A 14,873-nucleotide genomic window follows, 5' to 3' on the forward strand; every position below is an offset into this window, starting at 1 on the left:
GTTGATCCTGGGGCATGTTAGAGCAGCCAGGAATTGAATGAGCACTGATTTGAAGCTTCAAATGCCCCATGTCGGTACCTGGAAAGATGGACAGGCAGGTACCATCCCTCCTGCACTCCCTGTTTCTTTGCTCTTGTTTCACCATATCGTCTTCCTGTTCCACATACATGATGGCCTAATCTGTTTTCCAGTGCTCAGCTCTGGCACAGCTTTCATACTTCAGTTTCATACTTCAGTTCTGCTCCTGGGAAGAGGAGTGAAAGGTTTTTAATGCTGCTTTCTGTGTGATGATGGAATTAAATTGATTCAACGCTATATCCCTAGAACTTGAGATAGTACATTTGGAGAAAATTAAAAAGTAAATGTAGGATGGAGTTTTAACTGAATTTGTTGTTGTGTATTTGTCTGGTTCTTTTTTTACTTTGCCTTTTTTTAATAATAGTTTTACCAGCTCTTATCCATTTTCATGAACTTCCTTGTGGAATCTTTACATTATTTAAAAAAAAATATTATTATTATTACATTTGTGTTTATAAATCAAACATCACACAGAATTAAGAAGCGGTTCTAGCCATGTTCAGCTGGTATTAGATCAGACCTCCTGCTGTAGCTGTGCTGTTCTGCTGGAAGCTGCTGACCTGCATCGATGGAGTGCATGTTGCTGCAGCTGCTGGTGAGATCTGATACGAGGGGATCGGCTCTGAAGATAGACTGTGGCTCTGGTTTTAGCACACTCAGTCCAGCTGGTACGTTCTCTCTGAGATTTCACTCTGAAATGAAGAGGGGAAATTTGAGAGTGGCTGAGACGAGCAGCTTGTCCCCAAGAATTGAAGGAAAAATTGCCATGAGAAGTAGTTCCCACTAGACCCTACATATTGTTCAGAAATATGTCTCTGAAATCTGCCTGTAAGTTGGAGGGGTGGGTAAGGGTCGGAGCAAGTGGGCTGGTATGCGGATTGGCCATAAAATGGCATGTAAGGATGTTTGACTAGGATTGCACAGGCTGCGTGGCCGGGATGCTCTGGTGCCTGGGTGCTCTGCTGTCACCTTGTCCTCACCTGCAGGGCTGCAGCCCAACCAGCAGAATCCAGCAGCTTGGCAGGGCCTTTTGGGAGATGAACACTCCTGCTGTTTGGCAAGGAGGAAAAATAGGCAGCTTGAGGGAATTAAAAATAACAGAGAAAAAAAACTGTTCAGTAATCAGCTGAATGCTGAGGAGGAGGATCAAATGGAGTGGAGCCAGCCATATGTATTTGCCCCTCAGTGCAGCGTTTGGGCCTGGGGATTGATTATACCACATCCTGAACGTGTGACCAAGCAAATGCTTCTCCTTACAAGAGAAGGTACAGTTAAAGAAAGAAGAATGTTTCACCATTTACCTGTTAGACCTGCTTAAAAATGTTTATGGTAGGATTTTATTGGCTTTTCTGTTTCTAGAAAAATTGGGAAAAAAAGGTCTCAGTCATCAAGTAACCTGTTTGCACACAAATTACAGTTTGTTGCAAATTATTGGCTGGCTTCTCGCCTCTTCCTCCTTGCTGCTTATTCCTCTCTCCCAGCCTGGCAGAACACTTCTGCTCTCTACTCATATAATTCAAAAAGTACTACCCATCATGAGCAGTGTTTTCCCATATAGATGTTTTAGCTCTTTTCTGGATGATTTAGGGCTGAATTAGCTATGGCAAAGAGGAAATACCTGTTGTTTGCTCTGTGATTCTGCCTGTCAAGCCCATGGTTTCATGGCACACACAAATCCAGATGCCCATGGGCAGGACCTTTGAGCTTTTGGGTTAATCTCTGGAGTTGGCTTGTGGAGATTGAAGCCGTATTCCTGGCTCTACTCCGAGTTGTACCCAGAAACTCCAGGATAGCCTTGGAAAAGTTGCTTTTTTTACCTCTGTGAAATGAAGATGTTGTTAGAGCTCCATGTGAAAGATTTCTTTCCAGTATTCATTTTGAAAGTGACCTTTATGTTTCCACATCTCTTTTGTGCGTGGGCACTTTCCTCAGCAGCGGTGAGCTGTCCTAGTGGTAGCAGCCCAGAAGCTGTGTGGGACAGAACAAAATCAAGGCTTGAGCTTCACCAGGATCTTTCTAAAGAGACCAGTAAGAGCAGTGGTTTTCTTATATTAATGTCAGGCAACATGCTGAGCTGGAACACAACCTGTCCTAGACGTGATTATCATATTTATACCTTATGTTTTCCCCATCTAAGGGAAAGATGATTCCTTTTAAAAAACATTTTGATACCTCAAAGTAAAAGGTGCACAAGGGTATTATTTGTGTTGTGGTACTTGCTGGAAAAAAAAATGAATGCACGAACAAATGGAATGAGAGGAAATGTGAAAACAATGGGAAGAGAAAAGCTGCTTTTCGCCTTACAGAGTAGTCATTGATTCATGAAAGCAGAAGGATAATTCCTCATTGTACAGCTTTCAGACAACAGTTAGAATATTCACTTCTAGTTAAAGACTAGAAAAATAGCAATGAACTGACAGAAGCCAAGGAAAAGTTACTGATTAAAAAAAAAAGGGAACTGGAGGAATAACTAATAGGAAAAGAGGAAAAAAATACAGTTTGGCAAATTGGTGGAATGGAGCATGAGCAAGGAAGTGACATGACTGTCAGTTGGAAAAGATGATAAACTCAGAAAGAAATGAAGAGCTTTTGTAGCTCAGGTTCAGAAAAGGACTTTTGGATTAAAATAGAGGTGGTGGTTTTCCCAAAATTCTTTTTCTTTTTTTTTTTTTTAAGTATTTTTAATCTGAGGAATGATCTCCTAGAGAAAATAGAAGTAGTCATTATTTTTAAGAATGCTAAACACTGCATTAGAATATGCTGAACAGACAAGGTGTTTTACAATATCTTTCAGACCTTCAGGCTTCGTGTGGCTCCGTGGTGTTTGAGTGTTGTTAGTTTTGAGGATAGCTTTACCATTTTTAAGCATCTGTATTCCACAAAGAAAAGAAAATCACAACTGGAAAGAAATGCTTCATTTCCTAGGCTTAATATTTATTAATGACATTTATAAAATTAATGCCATATTGTGACTTTAAATGCCTCTTGCTGAAAGAAATCATGCATAGGATCTTGTATGGAGCAATTATGGTACGGTAATATTTTGCATTTGTGAGTAATTTGAAAGCAAGTTATACACCTAGCTAGTAGCATTTTGCCCATTTCAGAGAGGAATAAAGAAGAAGGGGACTTACTCAAGGTCAGATGGCCTCAATGAAAAAAAATGGAAGATCTCTGCTTAACTGAAGCCCTCTAGATAAACTACTGAAGTTTTACTTTCTTTTTTCTCCGTATGAAAATGGAGACTGAGTCAGGGCTGGGCTCATGAGTGCTTAAACTTTAATTTTAATCTTTATTCCTTAATTTTTCACCTCTCTAGAACTTCCTTGCAGCAAAACAAAATACTAGCACTTGCTAGAAACAGCTCAAGCGTTATTTTGCTACTGAGTTCAGTTTCATATGATGCAACTCTTCGTAAATATTAACTTGTGAGTGGCTACTCGTTTTTGGAACAGCAGTGAGCTTGCTGTGCATTAAGTTAATGAGTACAGGCACACATCTCTTGCGTACTGTATTTGGCAGTCCTCCAGTTCATCCCCCTGTGTCCTGCCAAGACCAACCTGTCTGTTTGCTTCTGTTGCTCCAGGGCCATGACAGCTGGATAACCTCTCTTTTTTTTTTTTAATGCAAAGGGACAACAAGTCTCGGTCTGTTTGCATTTGTGTGCTCCAACAGTAAGCACAAAGGTGATATTAGAGCTCTGCAGTGTCTCTTTGCCATGTTTCCATCCAGCGCTCTGGGTCTGTCTTGTTCCCCAGGTAGGAAAGACCATGGCAGGAGGGTGGAGGGGGTGAAGCAACTGTGACAAGTGCTCTCCTTTTCCGAACTGTGTTTCTAAAGGGATATGAAGCAAAGACACAACTGCAGGATTGCGCAACAGTGGTTCTTAAAGAAAGCAGAGGACCAAAACTCACTTATAAGGCCCTAAAGGTATTGGGGACTGACAATCCTGTTAATTGTACTTTGACCATTGGTCATGTAGTGTTTAACTCTTTCTAGTATCTTTGTGCATGTAGTTGTTGTTACGACACAATATTTAAGCTGCACTTTGGATGTGCACTGGTTGTTGTAATATTGAACTAATTACTAATCCTTTTGAAGTTCTAATAACCTTCTTACTACATATGCTCAAAATGTTTTGTACCCATGCATAGATTAGTTTGGAATTCATCCTGTGTATGAATGTTAATATTACTTAGTTGTTTATGTATAATCTTTTTATGTTCCCCTTTATATTCTCATTCATTGTCTTCCAGTGCAAACCACTTCTGTTCCCCATGTGGTTTTCCCATTTGTTCTCTGGCACGTGTCCTGTTTTGGTCTGGCCAAGGTCATTTCTGAAGTGCAGAACACAGTTTCACCCAGCCTGGCTTGTACAGTTTGAAAAAGTTACCAGCTAGCTAAAGAAAGGGAGAGATGGTGATGGATTGAACCAGATCTTAAATTTGAGGTTACTTCAGACTGGTTGCTACTCCACATTTCACAGCGTGCCAGGATCCAACAGTGGAAGAAGGGAAGTGACGCAGCCACCTGCAATCCCAAGCTCCCCAAGTGCTGGTTATGTGGCAGCGATGATTTACAGTGGGGTAAGAGCCAGTTGGCCCTGTGGATGTGGCTTTAGGTGGCTTTCTAATAATTAACAATTAGTGTGGCTCAGCTTGGTGTGAATGGGAAGTGCCATGCACAAGAACTGTGACTCCAGAATGTGAGGCAGAAGATGAAATTAGTGACTGACACAGATGCATGTATTTCTATGCCTCCACATTTGGCATCCCTGCACAGGCAAAATGTTCTAATAACAGCTCCCCTTGTATACCTTGGATCCACAGAAAAAGAGCTAGTGTTGTGATGAGTAACATACAGAACACATAGGTGAGTTGTATTTTTAGCCTAGCAGTCAAATTTTGAGACACTTCATAGGTTGGTGTAGGCTGGCTTTAGTCATCTTTCTTAGTGTTCACAACGGCTGCTTCTGCACCTCATCACTGACTGACACAAGCTTCTTTCCTCATCTTTAAATTGGTAAACTTGCCTCTCTAAAAGATTTCTCTTTTTCGCCTCGTGTAAATCGTGAACTCATGGGCCAAGGGAAGTGTCTTGCCTTTGAATGAGCCATCACAGAGGAATGACTGTTTCAAGACCTTTTTTTGGATGAGTATACAATACAGGACTCTTCTCATGTATGTCTGAATATTAAGGGCAGCATTTATTTGGGCAAATTTGGGTCCTGGTCTAATTAAGTAACTGCACAGGCAGATTATTGTGATTTTAATAACACTCAAGAACAAGAAAGTTTTAGCCCTAATTGCAAGATGGGGTCACAAGTAGCAATTTGATGTCTTGTATCCAATCAAGGAGCTTATGTTCAGTGTCTTTTGTTCCCGGTTTGGGCTCTTTCCCTTTTTCCTGTTGATGATTTCTTAAGTGATGGCACAGAAACATCCAATGTCCATTATTCTAATTGTTATCCCGTTTCAGTTTAAAATGGTTTCTGTGTCACATCCAAAAACATATAGGCTCCTTTCATTGCCATGACAACAGCAAGTCATGCCAATGTTAGTAATGTCTGCTGGAAAAAAATGTCAGTAAAAGCAAAACTCAGTTAATTGAGATATTTCATATGAAAATCCAATTTTCTGTAATGATCCAAAATTATGCAGCATTGTGGAGAAGTAGTTAAGAACAAGCCCTAGATAAATAGTCTAATGCTGAGTGTTTGGTCCTGGCCTAGGCACAAAAAAAGATCTTAGAAAAACAGTGAGATTGGAATTGGTCATAGCCCTGGTATAATGTCTGGATCAGAAGATGATAGAGTTAAATGTGGTTACTAAAAATAACGGATAATTACTATCAGTTTTAGAAAAAGACTTGATGTTCAAGTGCGCATTGTTCTTTCATTATCATACCTTTCTCAATCATTGCCTAAGATTAGAAGTATATTTGATGAGATCACATAACAATACGTTCAAAACTGATAAATAATTCAGCAATTCATACAAAATAATAGGAAATCATTGATGTAAAACGGGTCTTGTAGAGCTTGATGCTGGAAGAAATCTGCCTTAGTCCCAGTGAAGGCAGGAAGGACGAAAGCCCGTGGGGTGGGACTTGAGCGATCTGCAGTTGTCAGGAGGGATTATTTCTGTTTGCAAAAGGAGGTGGGAGCACAGAGCTCATGGAGGCAGCACCTCCAGCCTCCTTTCCCTTGAAACCCGCATGGTTGTGTCAGCTCTTCTGGCCTCTCTCTGTGCTTTGAAATGGAGCTGGAGACCATCTTGGAAATAGAAACCGAGCATTCTGCCCATAGAGAGGCAGTCAGGGGCATTACCTGCTGAACTCTTGAAATGTGTAGGTTTTGAAGACTTCTGCTTAGGCTTGCTATGAGGGAAGGGGAGATGAATGATGTTGCCCACTGAGGATCTGTAATTAAAGGGTTCTCCCATACAACTCTTGTCAATTTTTGTTGTTGTTGTTTTCGCCCTGTTAATTTGTAGCTGCAGACCACTACAGGACTAATGTTTCCTCTGATGTGTCCTCAGGGTGCCCAAAAGAGTTTCAGAAGCCTCTGCAATTCCCAAAGGATGGAAGTGCTAAGTTTTCATTTAATGATGGTTTGACTCTCAAATGAGATGGCTGGTTTCTAGTGACAGCTGTAGGCGATGCCAGAGCAAATGCAGAGCTTGCTCCCCTTATTTATACCCTTATTGACCTACTGGTACTGCTGTAGCCTGGGATGCTGTTGGCTTCATTTGGGTTCTCAGGAATTTTGACAATACTTTCCTGCTTCATGTGAGAATTCAAAAAGATAAATTGCAGTGGTCCTTCGGAGGATGTTGGCAGCTCTCTATGGGCTGAAAACCTTATGAAGGTTTGGTACACCAAACTGATCTTCCTTTCTTTTTTATTGCCCCCCCTTACCCCCACCTTTAGTTGGCAGTACACTATTTTGCAATAGTAAACATCGGAAATCATGTGGCAAAGATTTTCAAGCCATCTTAGAGAATTAGATACTCTGATTACAACAGTCTACATCATAGTCATCATTTATGTTTAAAAATATATATATTTGAAAATGATAGGAAGATTTTTCATTTAGAACATTACTATTAATTTGCTTCCTTGAGTCTTTGCATGTTCTTGACACCTCGGGTCCCAATCTGGAGAGTGGCTGCATAATGTCTCCAGTGTAACAGACTGAAATAAATGAGCCTCTGTGGAAACAGATACATCTGCATCCAGCCATATTGCAAGGTGAGAGGCCTACACTCGCAGTATTGCAAGGGGCTTGACAAGCTGTATCAAGACTTGACAAACAAAACAAGAAAACCTTGCAGCTTTATGAACTTAATATCTAGGTGTACATAAAAACATTAAACATTTGCAAACCTAAGAAATTCCTTGAGAACTGTACAACACGCGGTTGCTGGTGGAGCCTGCAAGCCATAAAAACCTGCAGTTAATGATAAGGTTTGTCTTCATGCTGTGGTTAACATCAGTATGTGGGTGTGGGACATGTCAGCATGTTGTAGAATGTGTCTGTTTATTCCGCTTTCTGTTCTGTGGAATGGCAGATCTGCTGGACATTTCTGATTTTAGTGTATTTTGACACATCTGTTGTATTTTTAAAGTTTGTTTATTGCCAGTATCCTTTAGCGGACATATTTTAAATACTTAAAGAATGCTTTAAAATGTTTTCATGATTTACCCCATTTTTGGTGGTTTGCTGTGTGTTTTTTAGCCTGGGTGGGTCAAAGACTATTTCCAAAGCAAGGCATTTGGGTTTTATTCTGCTGCAAACAATTATGAATCCATGCGTAGCCTCTTAGGGGGACAGAATTAAAAAGCGGTGAATAGCTGGGATCTGCCCCCAAAGCTGCCAGCGTCATTTGATCTACTTTTGGTTGGAACCTTTGTCGTGAAGTGCAACGCCCGCTGCAGGGAGCTGAGATCTACCCTTGGTAAATCCCCTACCCACTTTATACCTCAGAATAAATTATTACGGATACGTGCTTTGGGCTGAGGGGGCTTGTACAGGGGAGAGGTGCAGTAAAGATGGGCTGTAGGACAAGGACATGGACGGGAACCCGGGTCCGTCTGAGAACAGCAATCAGCAGATGCTAGGGAAGAAAAGGCAGGAGTGAGCACATGGTAGTGAGCCCCCAAATACTCTGGGGCCTTCTGTGGATCAAGGCGTTATTCAACCAGACGAAATGTCTTTGGAAATCCGTCTTGTTTTTCTGCAGTCCCTTTCTGATCCCAGGTGAACTTTTGCTACTTAGTGACGTGTGTATTAAGAAATAATCTCTCTTTTGCTTGTTCTGAATTTGACATCTGCTAGTTCCACTTGTCAGCTTCTAGCTCTTCTGTTGGAAGAGACAGTAAACAACTGTTCCCTGTTCACGGCTCTTTTAGTTGCCAGTCTTGATAAGATTCCGTTATCTTCCTGCCTTAGGCCGATGTATCCAAACGCACACAATTGCACCTTGCACGCAAGTTTTTCTCTTGCTTCTCGTCAGTTTTCCCATTTATTTCATAAAAGTCTTTAACAATGTATACCAATTAAATCATGACATCCCTACCATTGTGTGGACCATAACCAATCCATGTGGGTATAACTGAAATTTTGCATTGTTTTCTTTCCAGTGTGGCCTCACTGATGTCATTGTTGCTGCCACCATCTTGGCCTGTAATTCAGGCTTGATGGTAAACTTTACCTATTTTAGACCCAGAATGTCAATCCCCAGTGACACTTTTCCTGCTTTTTATTGTTACCATGTTCATTTTCTTTAAGCCAAAGCTTTATTTTTCAATCTACTTCTGCTCATCCAGCAACGTGACCTGTGTTTCCTTTTCTGTGCACTTTGTGCATACAGCATCCATTTCTCTTCCTTTCACTGCCTTTCCAATACGTCTATTCAATAGGCATCCTCATCTAAATAGGTATTTCATTTCTTTAACCCGTTTTTTAGTTTGCTTTTATGCAAAACCAGCTGTCTGCTATTCCTCACTCTTTAAGAAAACACACACACGTGTGTTGGTGCTATTTTCATTCCTAGTGCAAGCAGCCTGCTCCCGTTTTGCCCGAGGAACAGCCACCCCTGCTGCACACGGACCCCTGCTCCAGCCCTTCCCTGAGCGAGGGCTTTGGGCCCCTCTTTCTTCTGCACACCAATGGCTCTTGTGACAGCGTCCCTGCTGGCCCCGGCAGAGCGCCCCTTCACCACACCGGCCTCCCGCAGCCTCGGCCAGGGGCTGTGCAGGTGCTGCCCGCTCAGCTGCACCGCAGGAACTCCGGGCCTGTCACTGTGGCTGCGCTGACGTTGCGTGTCCCCTGTCCCTGCTGACAGTCGCCCTGCGCGGGCGTTGCTTTCCCACTTGTCTCGGCGCGGCCCGGAGCCCCGCGGCCGCGATCGCTCCTGCCGCGGAGCTGGGCCGCGGGCCGAGCCCCGCGCTGCTGCCGCGTCTCCCGCCGCTGTTCGCTCGGGCCGCGCGCCCCGCTTTCCCGCCGCGCTGCCGGCGGCGGCTCGCGGCCCTGCGCGCGGGGGCGGGCGGGCTCCGGGCGGCCTCGCGAGACGCGCGCGGTAGCCCCGCGAGATCTCGGCGCCGCCCTCCCCCGGCCGCCCGCGTCATGTTTTCTCTTTGACAAGCCGCCGCAGCAAAGGACGCGGCTGCCGGCGGGGACTCGCCGCTCGCCACGGCCTCGTGGAGCACCGGGCTAAGCTCCGCCGCCTCCCCGCGCTGCCCGGTGAGCGCTCGGCGCCGGGGGGCTGGCGAGCTCGGCCCCCGGTGCGCACAGGGGCGGGAGGGCCTGAGCGAGCCCGGCGGGGGAGGGGGGTTCTCAGCGCCGCTCCCCACCGAAACCAACCGCCGTCGTGCGGGGCGCGGCCGCGGGGGGGCAGCTGCGGCCCCGCTGCACCCCGGCACGGCCCCCCCGCCGTGTGGGGCGGAGGCTGCACCCCCTGTGCCGCGAGGGGGCTCGGGGGAGCGCGGGGGGCGAGGCCGCAGCTCCGGCTGCAGCGGGCGGGCCGGGGGTTCGGTGCGACGGGGATGGGGACACGGGCCTCAGCTGCCAGCGCCCTGTTGCTGAGGGTGGGAGAACGGCGGGCGGCCGGCAGCTCTTCCTTTGTAGGGAGAGGAGGAGGAGCAGGGGGCTTTTTGTGCCTCTTCAGAGCGGTATCAACTGTGCAAAATCTGCGTTGGGATCCGCGGAGCCTGCGCTTTCCCCTTGAGCCTCATGAGCGCGGTTGTAGCGTGGCTGTACGTTCTTTCCCCAATGTTAAATGCACCTCTGGCTGTGTGCATCCTGGGTGGATCTGGCTGCTGTCACAAAATGCTGCCTGAAATCTGTCATGTTGGCCTTTGTTAACTGTGTGTATGACTAGAGGTGTTCCGTGTATCTCCACATCTGTCATTTGAATCGCATCGGCTCCCCGTGGCTTATTTGCTGGCTCTTATTTGCAGTACTGAAAAATTATACCTATACTTTTGCATATAGATTATTTACTTTGTATTGTAAAGCAATGCCTTAGCAGGTGTATTATTTTTTTTTAATTGCATACAGTTGATTTCTTTTATAAATTATTGTATACAAGCTGCTTTTGACTTTTTTTTAGGGGCAGAACCCTATTGTTATGCTCTCTCCCATTCACAGTGTACATAGGAGAGGTTCATGTGCACATGGTGGAACATCTTCATCTGCTGCTTTAGACCTGTTCTTCATGTCACATATCTAAGATGATTGTTGCTTCATGGACTGTTTAATTTGCTGTAGCAGGGACCACGTGCTCTATATGAGTGCCTACATATTGCGTACATGTTGCATACATATATGTGCCTGTGTATTCTCACTGTGTCATGAGGTTGATCGGAGTTGTAGTTTAGCAAGGTATTCTATGTTGTTACTTTATAACAAAAATGCAAAACTATAAATTTACGCATACTGATTTTAACGGTCCTTGTTAGACGCCCCATATAAACCACATTATCTCCATTGCACGGGCATGTGGGACTGTGGAGGGCTTGGATCTCAGGGTTGAGTCTCACATAATTATGGGGAAAAATCTAATAGACATTAAATCTGAAAAGATAGTGTACCTGGTCAGCCTGCTACTGCTTCCCAGTATTCTAAGAGGAATCTATCAATTTGGTATGAAAGATTAAAAGCTGTGCAATGTTAACATGCTACAGGACTGAAGAAGGGCATTGCCAGTCTCCTGGATCCTTGCACTTACAGGGAATTTGTGAGGTGGCTTTGCACACAATAGTCATCTCTCAGAATGAAACATTTTAGGGCTCTTCCTCTCCAAGCATAAACAAAGCTGTGTATGTTTGAGGCTTTCCTCTTTGCTCTTATTTAAACGCATTGTGTTTGTTTTGTTCATTGTCTTAACATTAAGGATAACCATTTTTCTTGTGACTGGAAGTATGTAAGTTGAAGGGGGAGTGGGCGTGTTGAAATTTTTTTCTGCAAGGTGTGTAAAGGAGGTATTGATATCTAGTTGTTAATTAAGAGTAATAGGGATATAAAGTCTTGGACTGACTTTTGCTGAAGGACTGCTTGGCATAGTAAGAATGTAACACAGCATTTTAAAATTAATTTAACCCTTGAACTGAAAGGTAGTTTACCAGTGAAAGCTTTTTTTTTTTTCTGTTATTTCAGAACTGAATTAAATGGATACTAATTGACTAGAAAAGGATTTAAGTGGCCTGACTAAAAATCTCAGTTGTTTTCTGTCTTTAGTTTGCCAGTTACAAATAACCATAATCTTCATTTTTGGAGAAAACAGTGCAGGGGTGTTCTGCTTGTTTTAAAGTATCAGTGACGACTGAAGTGGCACCATTTTACAGATGGAGACAACTAGATGTGGAATTAGTCTTTGTATTTTGGTAGTAAAATTAAAAGTATATACATTTAGATACTTTTGTTTAAGATTCACTTTTAGTATTCCAATCTTTCTTTCCATTTTTAATATAATTATTCTTATAATTATGGAGTAGAGAAGTATATTTATCTTCATTTTAGAAATAAGTACTGGAGACAAAAAATATTAGTGGAGCAAGCGTTTGAGTTTTTGTCATGGGTTGTTACAAAGTCATTATCCTTTCAATACATCAGTCCTCATTTAGATACTGTACAGGTACTCAAATCTTCCTCTGTTTATATAACTGGAAAGGTTTTTATCTTGTGCTGGTATGTTTTAGTTAAATGTAGGGTGCATTTGTCTGTGGCTGATTTGACTTCCTGGTGTTGAAGTCATCGCAGTGAGAGATGAGTACAGTGTTGGTTATGTTGCTTTCTCATGAGTGGTTCTCAGAAGTACTCATACTCTGAAATTGTGGCCAGCTTTTCTTTTTTCTGTCTCCCTGTAGTGACTGACAGTCATATGGAACGTTCAAATCTAGCACGAGTTTTCTCTTTATAAACATCTAAAGTAGCCCTCAGAAAATGAAGCTCCACTTACCTGGGGCTGCTGAAGTAATTGGCTGTGTGGTGCAGCTGCTCACTGGGCATCACTGTAACCCTTGGAATTTCTGAAGATTAAAAAAAAACCCAAAACCCAGAACCCAGTGGCTATGGAATTTGCCAGTGAGCAGCAAGTGTAATTGTGGCCTGGGCCCTGGCCAGGTATATTCTCTGGACTTGACTGCCTGTCGTGATTGACCTGATGTCATCAGGCTTGTTGGGAAGGTGTTCAGATGGCTCAAGCAATCATGTTCTCTGCTGGAAGCTGGAATTAATTTACTGTTAAAGAAGAGCCTACTGTTTGAGTCCTCCTTACTACTAATAAAGGGTTTTTTTTATTGTCACCACTGCATAATACAGAAATTTCATCCTCAAACGTTTCCTTACAAATGCATGAATTTATACAACAGAAGTTTCTTTTTTAGTTAGTTATACTTGGAGTACTTCGAGTCAAGAAGTTGAAATGTTAACACAAAGTGTATACTTCTGCATTTAAGTTGCAGTCTAGCTCTTGAGTCTTTTTTCTTTTTTACACTCTGAAACAAGAAGTTGCCTATTGAAGTAACAATGGGCTCAATTGTATTTTAAAGTAGAATTACCTACACATTATTCACTGTATGCCAGAGGAAGAAGTGATTCAAAATCTTGCTAAGAGCATCATCAAATAATTAGGTTATAAGTCACCCCTGGAGGTCATACAGTCATGGAATCACAGACTGGTTTGGGTTGGAAGGGACTTAGAAAATCATCTGGTTCCAGTCCCCCTGCCATGGACAGGGACATCTCTCACTAGAACATGTTGCTCAAAGCCCTGTCCAACCTGGCCTTGAATTCTTCCATTGATGGAGCATCCACAGCTTCCCTGGCAACCTGTTCCAGTGCCTCACCACCCTCATTATAAAGAATTTTTTCGCTATGTGCAGTGTAAACCTACCCTTTTTCAGTTTAAACCTATTGTCACTACAGGCCCTGATAAAAAGCATCTCTCCATCTTGCTTACCTGCCTCTTCCCTGTATCCAGGAGGGCTGCAGTCCCCCTCTCTGCTGCCAGCAGACCTGACTTGGAAGTTAAATGAGGTCACTGACCTGGTTGAATTTTTAATATCTACACCTATGCAGATTTTACAGTTTCCTATCCATTGCTGACTTTCTTGATTTAAAATAGTGATTACTGGTAAAAAAATCTATTAGTAATTTTTCTAGTTTTTAGTAAAAATAATGTCTGTTCCTGTGTCTTCTTGTGGTTGGAAGCACCAAGACTACATGGTTAGTAGTAGTACAAGTTAGTAGCAGTGCAAATGATCGTACCTTTGGGGGAGAGTGGTAGTGATAAACTTCTCCAGGGTTTTCAAGGCCTCTCCCAGTGCAAGATCAGGCAGCTTTCTTTTCTCCAGTTGTTGGAATGGGGATTTCTGCTTCTGAGCTCCTCTTTTTACTAACTGCTTTTGATGATTATGTATGTGGACTTGTCTTCCACATTCTCAGCTTTTGTTTCAGTATACTGGAAAGCAAAGTTGATAGTTGGCTGTAGAATTAATCTGAATTAGGCTATCAGTAATTTGGTTTCCATATGCTGAGCAGAAGGCTAATGCAAGGAGGAAAGCTAGTGGACATTCTGACCAGTACAGACAGGTGTTCAGACAGATCAATTAATGTTAGTGTGTACTTTGTTGTAATGTTTTTCTTATGAGTGAAGAACAATCTGCTGTAGCTGCTCTTCTTGCTTGTTCTTTCTGGTGTAGTTCCTTTTGCTCGTCATCCTCCTGTTCCAGATTTGTAGGGGACCATGGCTTATTTTTTCTGCCTTGTTTTACTGCCCGTCTCCTATTATCTAGCACCTCTCTCCTTTTCCTTTTTTTATTTTGCTCTAATGTCTCTTTAGTTTCAGTTCTCTGTTGATTTGTAGTAATATCTCTGCTGTGTCAGTACTTTCTGATTTATCATTTACTCTTTTTCTTTTCCGTGGCCGTTTTGTATAGATCCCCATTCATCTCACATCTGTCATGACACTGCACATAGACTAAATGTATTGGCCAAAAAAGAACATTTGAGGAGCGTTACCTTGCACAGTGATCTACAGTGCTTGTTATACATGAGTAAAATTTTGAATAAATAACTCTGTTAGGCAGCAGTATATCCTGTTACCATTGGTTTCAACTGTCATAGTTTGCCCTGGCCATGAGCAATATGGAACATCTTGCAGGTTTTGCGTTGCTTGTAGGTTTTACATTGTTGGGCTATGACAAGGCAGGATTGGCATTAGTTTTATGTATTTCTGGTTTCTAAATTAACCTTTCCAGAAAAAGGTTGTAAATGTTTGGAGCCCTGATAC

General features: G+C 42.9%; 1 protein-coding gene across 9 annotated transcripts in view; it reads left to right on the plus strand.

Moving 5' to 3' along the window:
* HERC1 (HECT and RLD domain containing E3 ubiquitin protein ligase family member 1) overlaps window positions 1-14,873 on the plus strand; it is a 110,921-nt gene that overhangs the window by 8,193 nt on the left and 87,855 nt on the right. For 8 of the 9 annotated variants that reach the window (XM_082060607.1, XM_082060609.1, XM_082060614.1 and 5 more), the window contains exon 1: window positions 9,722-9,823. The exons of the other annotated variant lie outside the window; for it this stretch is intronic. The gene's annotated coding sequence lies outside the window, so the exon portion shown is untranslated. Of the gene's footprint in view, window positions 1-9,721; window positions 9,824-14,873 lie in introns of those variants that run through there. 9 annotated transcript variants of the gene reach the window in all.

The sequence above is a fragment of the Streptopelia decaocto genome (genome assembly GCF_964273445.1).
Source record: "Streptopelia decaocto genome assembly, chromosome: 9".
Classification (NCBI taxonomy): Eukaryota; Metazoa; Chordata; class Aves; order Columbiformes; family Columbidae; genus Streptopelia; species Streptopelia decaocto.